The sequence below is a fragment of the Mytilus galloprovincialis genome, chromosome 1 (assembly GCF_965363235.1).
Source record: "Mytilus galloprovincialis chromosome 1, xbMytGall1.hap1.1, whole genome shotgun sequence".
NCBI lineage: Eukaryota > Metazoa > Mollusca > Bivalvia > Mytilida > Mytilidae > Mytilus > Mytilus galloprovincialis.
Genome location: NC_134838.1, coordinates 30352750 through 30364458, shown reverse-complemented (window position 1 = coordinate 30364458; position 11709 = coordinate 30352750). Strand labels below are relative to the sequence as shown.

General features: G+C 32.3%; 1 long non-coding RNA gene across 1 annotated transcript; it reads left to right on the top strand.

Moving 5' to 3' along the window:
* The first annotated feature begins 640 nt into the window (after positions 1 to 640).
* Positions 641 to 11459, top strand: LOC143074205 (uncharacterized). The gene is made up of 5 exons (XR_012977750.1): positions 641 to 1144; positions 1994 to 2122; positions 3735 to 3809; positions 6283 to 6418; positions 8882 to 11459. It is a non-coding gene; the product is annotated as an uncharacterized LOC143074205 (long non-coding RNA).
* Positions 11460 to 11709: the final 250 nt, after the last annotated feature.

Here is an 11709-nt window from a genome sequence, read left to right as displayed (position 1 = left end):
TCAAAAACTAGTTGTTGGCATGACACGGATTTAGTTCTTCTGATACACTGTTTGATTATTTGATACTTAACAACTAACGGAAAAGTTGTGCTTAATTTTTGTATGATAAAGACGTAATCTTTCAATCATTTTATTTGAGGTCTGGATTTGGCATGTTAGTAACTGCTTAAATTAATGTGTTATTTTTTTTTTTACTTATTTACTTGTATTACCTGTTCTGACATCTGACTTTTAAACTGAGTCGATGCGTGTACATAACAAAAAGATGTGGCGTGATTGACAAAGAAAAGTGACAAGCCACAACAGAACGAAAATACACAATTATCAAACAACATTATAAGACATTTTTACATAAAAGTACATGATGCATTACTATTCTTTACGATTACATGGATTAATTAGAATTTCAAACACTTTTACAGATGTGTCGAACGTATAATTCAACATGCATTCCTATTCCGTTTCATTTGTTTAGAAGATAGCATACTACAACCACCTTATTGTTTCTATCGCCGACCTCCCATTTGTTTGTCAATTATTTGTCAACTCATGTTAAAAATAAAACTGCTGAAGTTTTTCTGCAACAACTTTTTGATTAGATTTTGTTTGCGATCGTTACATCTACCAGACATTCACTCTCATTGTGGCTATGATTTTTGATACATAGTGTAACCACTATGAAAGGATGTGTTCAATATGTGTTCAATATTAACATCAAATAAATGTGTTATGTGCTGCGAGTTTTACTCAATTTTAATTTTACATATCTAACTTTGGGTATTGGTACCGCGTCCATTTATATCAGTATAGGATATTACAAACATAGCGTTGTTGGTGCCCTACTCATATGTTTTGTCTTTCTGTTGAGATATTCAAATTCCAAATAGACATTCTAACTGTTTTATTGACTACATTGCAAATCTAATTACTGGGTTTTAAAAAAAATCTAATTATGGTTATTTTCAAATGTATGTGATTACGAACAAGCAGCCCTCTTTTTCCGAGAAGATAGTGTGTTTGTATTTGTTTTTCGTTTTTTTCACATTTTACAACATTTTTAGAGCCATCATGGACACTTAACTATCCCAGAGGACACGGTGTTAAAACAATTAAGCAACACAAAGAGGTTGGAGTTATACACGAGGTATATTGTGATAGTGTAAATATGCATAACGTCAAATGATTCCTATTTTTTGCAATGAGGTTTTATTTGTTTGATATTTGAGAAACGTTCATGTACAATATGAATGCATCAAAGAACTCATGTTTGCGTTGATAAAACCCTTGATATATTTAAACTATGAATACAATATTGTTCAAGGTTTAGATAATTATTTTTTTTAAATTCAGAATGCCAAGGTTATTACGAGTCCAAAAACATTGGTTATAATATATGATGTTAGAAAATTTATATATTATTACATTATCATAATCATGTGCTAAAGTTCGAAAACTGCAAACATATTGAATATTACACCTATTTATGGATATTGAAGTAAAATAGATATATAATAGTCATTAAAGATATATTATGATCCGTAACTTTATTAGTTACAGTATTTGCATATCAATTTTGTTTTAATTTGTAGATCTACTGATCACAATTCACAATATATGTTCACAATTCTTAATTAATGTAAACTTCAAACTGATTTCATATACAAACTTAGAACAATTTCAAGACTGTAGTTATAATTGGTTAACGTTCACATTATTTTTTATGAAGTTTTGAAGTCTGATTTTTTTCATGTTGAATGTCGTTATCTCAAACTATTTTATCGTTCCGACTCTTTTGATAACAAACAACAGAAAAATATATAAAAACGGAAACAAGCAATAACAAACAACAACTCAAACTAAACAACCAATGATCCCACATTAATGTTTGAAAAATGCATTAAGTTCGAATTTAACTCATATCAGTCTGCATTGATAAATCGGTAATTTGGTTAAATGTCCTAGTACAATCAACCACTCTATTCTTACTTTGTAGATATCTAACATCGTTACAAACACATTGTAAAGAGGTCATACGGATAGGTGATATGACCGATGGTGGGTGGAATGTTTGTCATGACAAACCTTATAGGCCTCCTTTCCCATGTTTGGTTTATTCATTTGGGTGAGTCGAAGTGAAATTGAGTTTTCTGGTAAACTTAAAGTAAAACTTACTGACATGTCATAACGCTGAACAATTTCTTTGTTTTTGATATTTGCTATTATAGTTTTGAAAATGTGCAGCTCAGTGCAATAAAACAGCAGTGTACAACAAAGCCGTTGCAGTACCAAGGAATACATTATGTAGACGTCTTGTTTTACATCATGGAAATTGAATATTCCGTCGAAATGTGTTTTCTAACAATTACATCTGACTTACAATAATTGCTGACACGTTTCCAGCTAATTTGCAAACCAAATGATATACATTATATCTGAACTGTGTTATGGAAAAGAGAGGCGAACTATACCAGAGTTGCAGTCAAAGTCATAGATAAAAAAAACTGACAACGCCATGGCTAAAAAATACAAAGACAAAATTGGAAAATCTTTCAGATGAATTTAGAAAAATATATATGAAAGCAATAGTGATTTGTAATTAATACCAGAATGAGTAACATTTTGAGTACCTGCTTATGTATATTTTTTCTTTAATCTAGATAAATATTTTTTTTATAGAATGCGTACCCAGTGCCCTGGTCTTTTCTTCTTTTTTTTCCCGTTATAAAATAGCCATGGAATAATGTAGATCTAAATATATGGTAATCTTGGTCCCGTCCCTTTGCAATTGTGCTGGAAAAGAAACAAAATGTTGGTCGGCAGAATTGCAACAGATACAGTTGTTTCTATGACCAAACAAATTTTTACTTTTGAAGACAGCAGTTGGAATGTTTAAATTTGGGTGTTTGACTATCATCTAAATTCCTTTAAACCGATGTTGAATAGATGAACAAGATCACTTTTCCAAGGCTTAATATAAGTCATTCCCCTGCCTCTGTACCGTCAGAGCATATATTTTCATCAGCAGGACTGTTATAGTAACCTAACAAAGTTGAGAAAATCGCCTCATCTTAGAAAAAATTGACAAAATAATAGTTTTAAATCTGAACAAAATCGTTGCACCCTATTTAGCACTTTAACAATTATTTAAGGCATCAGTAAGTTATTATCATCATGCACCCTTTTGTTGTTCATTAAATGTTTTAACGGTCTCCCAAATATTGTTGTTTAAGTAATCATTTTTCTATAGATATTAATTATTTAATTGATTAGATCATTGCCAGATTACATAATTAGTACATATAGTAAATCAGCTATTAACTATGGTACATAATTCCTTAGACTGTTATCTAGGCCTAGGTTATATTAATGAGGGTTTTACGTTCAAAGGACAACGACTTATTGTTTTCATTTGGTAAATATTTGACCGAGCGAGTACTCGAGTATCGCTCTGTAAATCAAACGAGTAATCGATAAGTAAATCTTCACCGAGTTTACATCCCTAAAAAGAAGTAATTAATATATTGATGTGAAGCAATATAATGACAAACACATAAAAAAAACACAAGTTTAATCAGTATACGAAAATCTTTTCAATGAGGATTAGATTCGAGTGCACCTGCAACATTCGGGAATCGAACTCCCAAGCTCATTGTTTACAGGCTAGAAATACAGTAATTCGTCTACTTGGACGAAGGCCAAACCAGTTTTATGAAACCAACCATATTATCTTGCAGAATAAACGTGGACTTCAGTTTTGATGATTATATAGTAAAAACCTACGGATGTGACGTCCACTCTTTTGATCCCAGGTAAGACCTAATAATAACATTACATCGACGAAATATATTTTAACAATACTTTTGAAATAATCTACTCTATAATTTCAGTTTACTCGAGAGAAGCAGCAGAAAAGAATCAATAAATTAATGGCACATACAACCATCTATGGCAGAAGTAATTTTGTTTTGCCGTTTGTCATTATCTAATAATTATATAATTGCAGTTGTCCAACGTCTTTTGGAACATTTATTTGGTTGATACACACAAGGAGCTATTTACAGAAATATCAATTAAACATCGTTATCAGTTCTTTGTTTTCAAAATGCCTACAGGTCTTCAAAGTTAAATAACAAGGCATATTAATAATCACATTTGTCCTTCAAATTATTCACATCCAAACACTTTTGTTCCAACTGGAGTAATCCGAGTCAGATCATTCCTCTCAAGGACCCCTACCTTCAATTGTTTGTTGTTATGCTTTATTGTATTCTGTAACTTGTTAGCGGTAAAAACACTTACGCAGAATAAAGACTAACTTTAAATATTACTTTTAATGTTAAGTCTGTTTTTTTTCTTTTTGTGACATTCATTTGACGTGACTCTGTATCCCGTCATACTTTGAACAACATTATTTTATATCTGCCTGTGTGACGTTAAACGAGCGATTCTACGCCAATACTTTAAAAACAATCGTTCATTCCTTTATGGTTGAATATTACTATTTACCTTTTTGTATATAAAATGAGCAACACGACGGTTGTCACATGTTGAACAGGATCTTCCTACCCTTTCAGAGCAACTAAGATCACCCCTAGTTTTTGGTTGGATTCGTGTTGCTTAATCTTTAGTTTTCTGTTTTGTGTCATGTGTACTATTGTTTGTCTGTTTGTCTTTTTCATTTTTAACCATGGCGTTGTCAGTTTATTTTCGATTTATGAGCTTGACTGTTCTTCTGATATATTTCGATCGTTTGTTACACAGAAAAGTAAAATCGTATCATACAAAAGCAAAATGAAGAAGTTAAATTTGATGCATGCCTTTTTGTACTCCTTTGTTACATTTTTTGAAAGACTAAGACTGATACAAAATATTGACTGCTTAACCCCTATTTTTGACATTATTTTCGTCTATTTGTTCTGTTCACACTTCACTATCAAAATAATGGAATTAAATGCGACTGTCATACAAGTGAGAGGTTTAGCTATAAACCAGGTTTAATCCACCAATGTGTACATTATAAATTGTGTGTACGAAGTTAGGACAATACCAGTTGTTGTCCATTCGTTTGATACATTTGATCTTTAGATTTTTACATTTGATTAAGGACTTTCTTATTTGAATGTACAGGGTATTAACCAAACAGTAATATAGCATATCAAGTATATTATAATTATTGTATTTCATTCTTAACTATATATTATGAAGCGTCAATGTGTTCCATAAAGTATAAAAGAGCTGGGATGAAAAATAGTTATCCTACTTCGATTTGGTGTGCTAGTGTAAGATCACCATTCGGCCTCTGGCTATCGGGATGATCTTGCACTGAAACACTGCGGCGTCACATGATAGCTATACCATATATCTTACCAACACGGGTTGAGTGCATCAAAGGAAAAGGTACGATAAGGCCTGTATTTGCCCCCCCCCTTATTTTTGCATTTCCATCTGTTTTGGAAACCTACTTACTATGTTAAAAAATTCCCTGAGATTTGAAGTTTGTTTGAATGAACTTCAAAACCACTAATTTTAGCAACTGGTTGAGGTGAAGGGGTAAACTTTCTGTTATTTTCGAATATTAATTGTTATTATTATTCACTTTGCAGGAGTTCCGTAAAACGAATGTTAAGTTTTGAAGTGCCTGCGCCAACGTGACCCAAGATTGGTTTTATTAAAATGTCATGAGAACTGTTTTTGCTGTCTAAATCGCAATAATTTTCTCCGAGCCACGTAGGCGCACGCAATGAAATTTTAAGAAACAACGGCCAAAAATCGTATTTTTCCCTTTTTTGGACGTTTTTGATGCCCTTTACATCCCTCCACTAAGCCATATTCTGAAATCAATGGTTTTGAAATTTATCCAAACAAACTTCAAGCCTAATGGAATATTTGAACGTAAATAGTAGCTTTCAAAACAACATGTGAAAAATGAGAAAAAAGGGGGGAGGGCAAAACGGGCCTTATCGTACCTTGTCCTTTATATTGTTGGTAACCTGCAATAGCATAACGTTGCATAATGTTCACATTTCTATATCTATAAGAAAATTGTAAGAAATGTGTACTCTGTGTTTTAATGGATGGAACTCTACGAGATAAGTGGAACCTTAATGACATGATTTTGTTTTTTTCTGCCAATTTCTGCCAAACATAAATATTTTATAAGTATTTGTTTCGAACATTTCCGATATAGATAAGAATATTTAACACACGTGTAAAAAACATATGTCGATATGTCGATTTATATTGAAAAAATTGCCGAATTGTACATGCCTCTTTTTATTTTAGTACAGGGCAACTAGATTTTAGACGAGGACAACAGATATGGTTCCATAACCTGGGATTGAGCGGTGTAACGGGCAAATTAGGAAAATGGAAAGTTTCCACATTAAAAGATATAATTGATAATTTGAACCATACTTCGGTAAGTAGATGTTTATAGTGAAAAATTTGAACGGATAATACAGACACCATGGTCTAGTTAGATTGTGTGAGACTAAAATTTATTGGATTACGATAAGTGAAACGCTGTTTACTTATGGTGTATATACTGTTACCTTTTATTTTACTGACATGAAAAACTAACAAAATTGTAAGATAGTAAACACATATTTTTACCCAAATACATGGCACATTTTGTAGACATTTCTGAAAAAAAATAATAGTGTGGACACCATAAGCCTTATGCAGGAACTATTTGAAAAAAAAATCATAAAGTCATAGAAAGGAGAAAAGAAGATAGTGGGAACAGACGTCGGATGGATAACATGTTTTCATTTCGTCCGTATCCGTCCTTATCCGTTAGACGTCCGTTCCTTGTACGTTCAGTGTCTGTTTTATCAGTCGACGTCCGTTCTGTACGATGGAAAATTTTTAGCATGTTCAAAACTGTGAACAGACCTTCAGCGGATGAGGTGGCCGTTGTACATCCGGTTGTCATCCGTTTTGTATGGTACTCTTCCGTTCCGTTTCCGTTTTGTATTCATTTTTTGTCCGTCTTTCATCCGTTAGATGTACGGTAGACAAATCGGCGATGGACTGCTAGCGGACGCATAACGGATAAAACGGATGATGACCGGATCTGAAACGGATAAATGCCGATTGAAAATTGATAGAAATTCCAATTATTGGTACTTGCATGTCAGATTTCTTGAAGTCCTTGAATACTTATTATCTATAATTGATCTTAGAGTAAGAGCACGTCTTCACTATCAATCAGCTCTTTGTAGGCACTACCCTTTTGGTGGTATTGTGAAGAACAAACCTAAACTAGTTACACGGAAACTTTTTGAATATTTACATTTATCATGTGTATTATTATTATTGTCGCCTTTAATTTTTCCGCATATCTTGTTAAAATTGAGAATGGAAATGGGGAATGTGTCAAAGAGACAACAACCCGCCCAAATAAAAAACAACAGCAGAGGGTCACCAACAGGTCTTCAATGTAGCGAGAAATTCCCGCACCCGGAGGCGTCCTTCAGCTGGCCCCTAAACAAATATATAATAGTCCAGTGATAATGAACGCCATACTAATTTCCAAATTGTACACAAGAAACTAAAATTAAAATAATACAAGACTAATCCGTTTTAACCGTTAGATGTCCGTTTTATTCAGTACTAGTCTGTTGGATGTACGTTCGACAACCGGTCTGTTCGGTACGTTTCCGTTCTTGTACGTTGCATATTTTGTGTGTGTCCGTTGTGCATTCGTTACGCGTCCGTTTTATTTGGTAAGCACACCAACGGATAACAAATTTGTAAACGGAAAACTTATTTCTTTCATCCTTTAGGCGTCCGTTCCTGCTATCTGGTAATGTGTGACCACAGCTTTTCTGAAACCAAATGATGGTTCATAATTTCTTTCAAAATAAAGAAATTATTGCAATCATATTCAACACAAAAAAGATTAATTATTTGAAGTTTTATTATATTTCAATTCTATAAAAAAGAAACTAGTTACAAAGAAATTTTTTTCATAAAACAGAAAATATAAGTTAAAACAATACGAACAACATTTTAGTATAATTTCTCTAATATTCTTTTTAATTGATAAAACAACAAACAAAAACAATCTTAAACTATAAAATATAAAAAAAATCCAATGACGTTTAATACGTTCAACTGCAATTAAGAAACGATTGCAATATTATTCAATACAAACAAAAGTGTATTGATATGTATCCTTAAGTCATATTCATCTTATGCCATGTATTTGGCACAACTTTTTGAAATTCTGGGTCCTCAATGCTTTTCAACTTTGTATTTGTTTGGCTTTTTAACTGTTTTGATCTGAGCGTCACTGATGAGTCTTATGTAGGCGAAACGCGCGTCTGGCGTATTAAATCATAATCCTGGTACTTTTGATAACTATTATTACAAAAAACATTCCACTATTCAAATAAAAAAGTGGCTATTAAAAATAGTTTTAAAAAAGCTCTTAATCAACCCAACTAAAGCTTTAGGTATCTTTATTGATTTACTATTGTTTTTATTTTCACCATCTAGTGACATTAAAATGCATAACTGCTAAGTAGAGTACTTATTTCAAACGATAACATTTAATCCGTTGTAAGTGGTGCACAAATATCCTGAGCATGACATAATTCTGCACATATGTTTATTTGGCAGTAATTGAAATAAGAGAGTATAAAGTAAAAATAGCAAGCATGAACAGTAATTTATATTTCTTTATGTGTTATTGCGACCAAGTTGAACACGAGTAAAGGTGTCTTCGTAGAGGTCCGTGTTTATTGTATGTTAACGCTGAAAGGTTTGTTTTACATAAAAAAAATCAATAATAGACGTATTCGTTCGATCCGTCCATAAAATAAATTAACTGATCAATCGCTTACCGTTGTCACTGTAACTTTTTTTTATGTTTCAGAGAAGAGTTAACATTGTGAAAATGGACATTGAGTTCTCAGAATGGAAATCTCTTCCAAACATTATAAAAACCGGAGCTCTTAGAAATACCAGCCAGTTGTTAGTAGAATTCCATGGATCATCAGCGTCAGTGGAAAAGTTACAAACCCTTAGAGGCATATACAATGAAGGATTTAGAATATTTTGGTATCATAGAAATCCCGTAAAAGGAAATTTAATTCAAGGCACATTTGTCCAGAACTCTGCATGTTATGAAGTATATTTTGTTCGCAAATAATGTCTTATATTAGTATATAAGCATCCTATAAATCATGTTTTTAAAATGTGATATAAAACATTTGAGAGAATTTTAAACCATTGTGCTGAGAAGAACTCTAAGTAATCTATCATATGTTGATGTCATCATTATTAGAAATATCAAAGTTTGTAGACAACACTCTATATAATCTCGCTTGAAAAATATTTATAACAGGTAATGCGTCATTAAAACCAAAATGTATTTGTGAACAGGTCTGCTACTGACCAGACCTTTGGTCAAGTCTGCGTATAATTGATTGCCTTGTTTACGACTTTTCATACTATATTTGATCGAGCTTTTACTGGGAAGTCAATAATTACATTCAATCGTCTGTTTTTATAATTAACACTTTATTTATTTACTTTTATATTTTGAAAATGCATAAGATAATACAGATGGGTGCAGTCCTAACCTGTACAGCAAGTTAATTTGATAACCAGTCATTTGGACTGGTCAACGTAAACCTGTGACCGGATTTAGGACTGCTCTGACCAGTCCTAGGACCAAAATCTAGTTAACTAGATAAGCGGACTTGGTCCTAGGACTGATTTTTATGTCTGCCAAAAAGTTAAATTGGACACAGGTCCGTTATTGATATAAGTTAACTTCGAACCAGTCCTGTCATAAGTTAACATAAGTTTACTTCGAAACCCGTCCTGCCACAAAATGAACATAAGTTAACTTTTGCTTTGACAAATCAAATTCGATCGAAACCAGGCCTGTTCCCAAGTTAACTTTTGACTGGTCTGCTCAATACTGAGTTAACTTGAAACCAGGACCGCTCTACATCGATTTAAAAAAAAATAGTGTTTAATATCTTTGTTTCGTAGTATAAACATCGAAAATAAAGTAAAATTAGTAATTCCGTTATACAAACAGGATTAAATACATATATTTGAAACTAAAGTACGCATAAAACGTTGCTTGTAACACAAATATATCTGTGATTTGCCAATCTATCAATTAAAAAACAATCTTGGTTAAATTTGAGGCTAGAAACACAGCTATGAACAACCATACAAGACTTTCGGCTGTGAACAAAAAAGAAAATACAAGGCTCTTTATTTAACAAGCAAGGGAACAATTTTGTATCATATCATATATTTCTGATATAATCTATTACCTATTCACATATTCAGCATGTATATCTTGTATAAAACATGCTAATATTCAAACCACGATAGCTTCATTCCCAGTAGCGGATCTATCGAGAGGGTTCCGGGGGTTGGAACCCCCCTTTTTTTGGACGATCAATGCATTTGAGTGGGGACCTTAGGTTGGAACACAACACCCCCTTTTTTAAAATGACTGGATCCGCCCCTGTACTTCTGTTCCAATATGAATGTAATATGTGTTACTGGACGATAAACACTTGTTCTTCACTTTAATCCATTTTTTATACGTCCGCTAAAATTTTGACGGGACGTATTATGGTATACAAATGTTCGCCGTCCGTCCGTCTGTCTGTCCGCCCGTCTGTCTATCTGTTCGCATGTCCACATGTCGCACCGTAACTTTTTCATGACACTTAACATAGTTGTTTCTTATGATGGTCAAACAAACTGTACATATACGTTTTGGTGAAAATAGGATTTAAACTTTTTGAGTTACGGGACTTTATAACAAAAAAAGGGGTGTGTTTTTTTCACATGTCGCGCTGTATCTCAAAAGCAATTTATGAGTTTTGCTTAAAACTTAACATACTTCTTAGTTATATTATTCTAATGATCTGTATAATGTTTGGTGATGATTCAACATTTTATTTTAGAGTAATTAAGTTTTTGACAATAAAGGAAGGGGGGACATGTCGCACTGTATCTCAAAACATAATGATTATTGCTTTAAACTTTACAACTTAACACACTTCTTAGATATACTAATCTAAAGATCTGTATAGTTTTTGGTGATGATTCAAAATTTTATTTTTGTAAAAAAAAGGGTTTTATCACATGTCGCACCGTATCTCAGAAACTATTTATGATTATTGCATAAAACTTCACACACAAGACGAAGGGCGTATCATACGCTCTTGTGCAGCTGTTTATTTTCAATCGTGAACAATCCAGCCTAAGACTTGAAATTCAAAGGGATATTGTATATATATATATCGCATCAATGTTATTATATTGTTGATTAATTTTCATTTTGTTTCGTTTATTTCTGTTAATTCATTCGTTTCTATGTCGTATCGCACTTTATACAGTTAGGGGCGTTACTTAAACAAGTAACTTTTTTTTAGTTACTTATATAGGTTATTTTTATTTAAAAAGATATAAAATTACTCAATAGAGTTATTTTAAATTTCAATAAAAGGAGGAACTAAATGTAGTTTTTATGAATTTTTACATCATTTTATATCACAAATTTAAGAATTTGTAAGATTTGAGAGGAGAATAGACATAAAGGGTTACTTTAAAAATAATGACAACAATGTTACTTGAATAAGTTATTTTGTACATCTTTGAAATAACTAGTAATAACAGTTATTTTAGGAACATATGTAATTGTTTTGGGTTACAAATTATAAATAA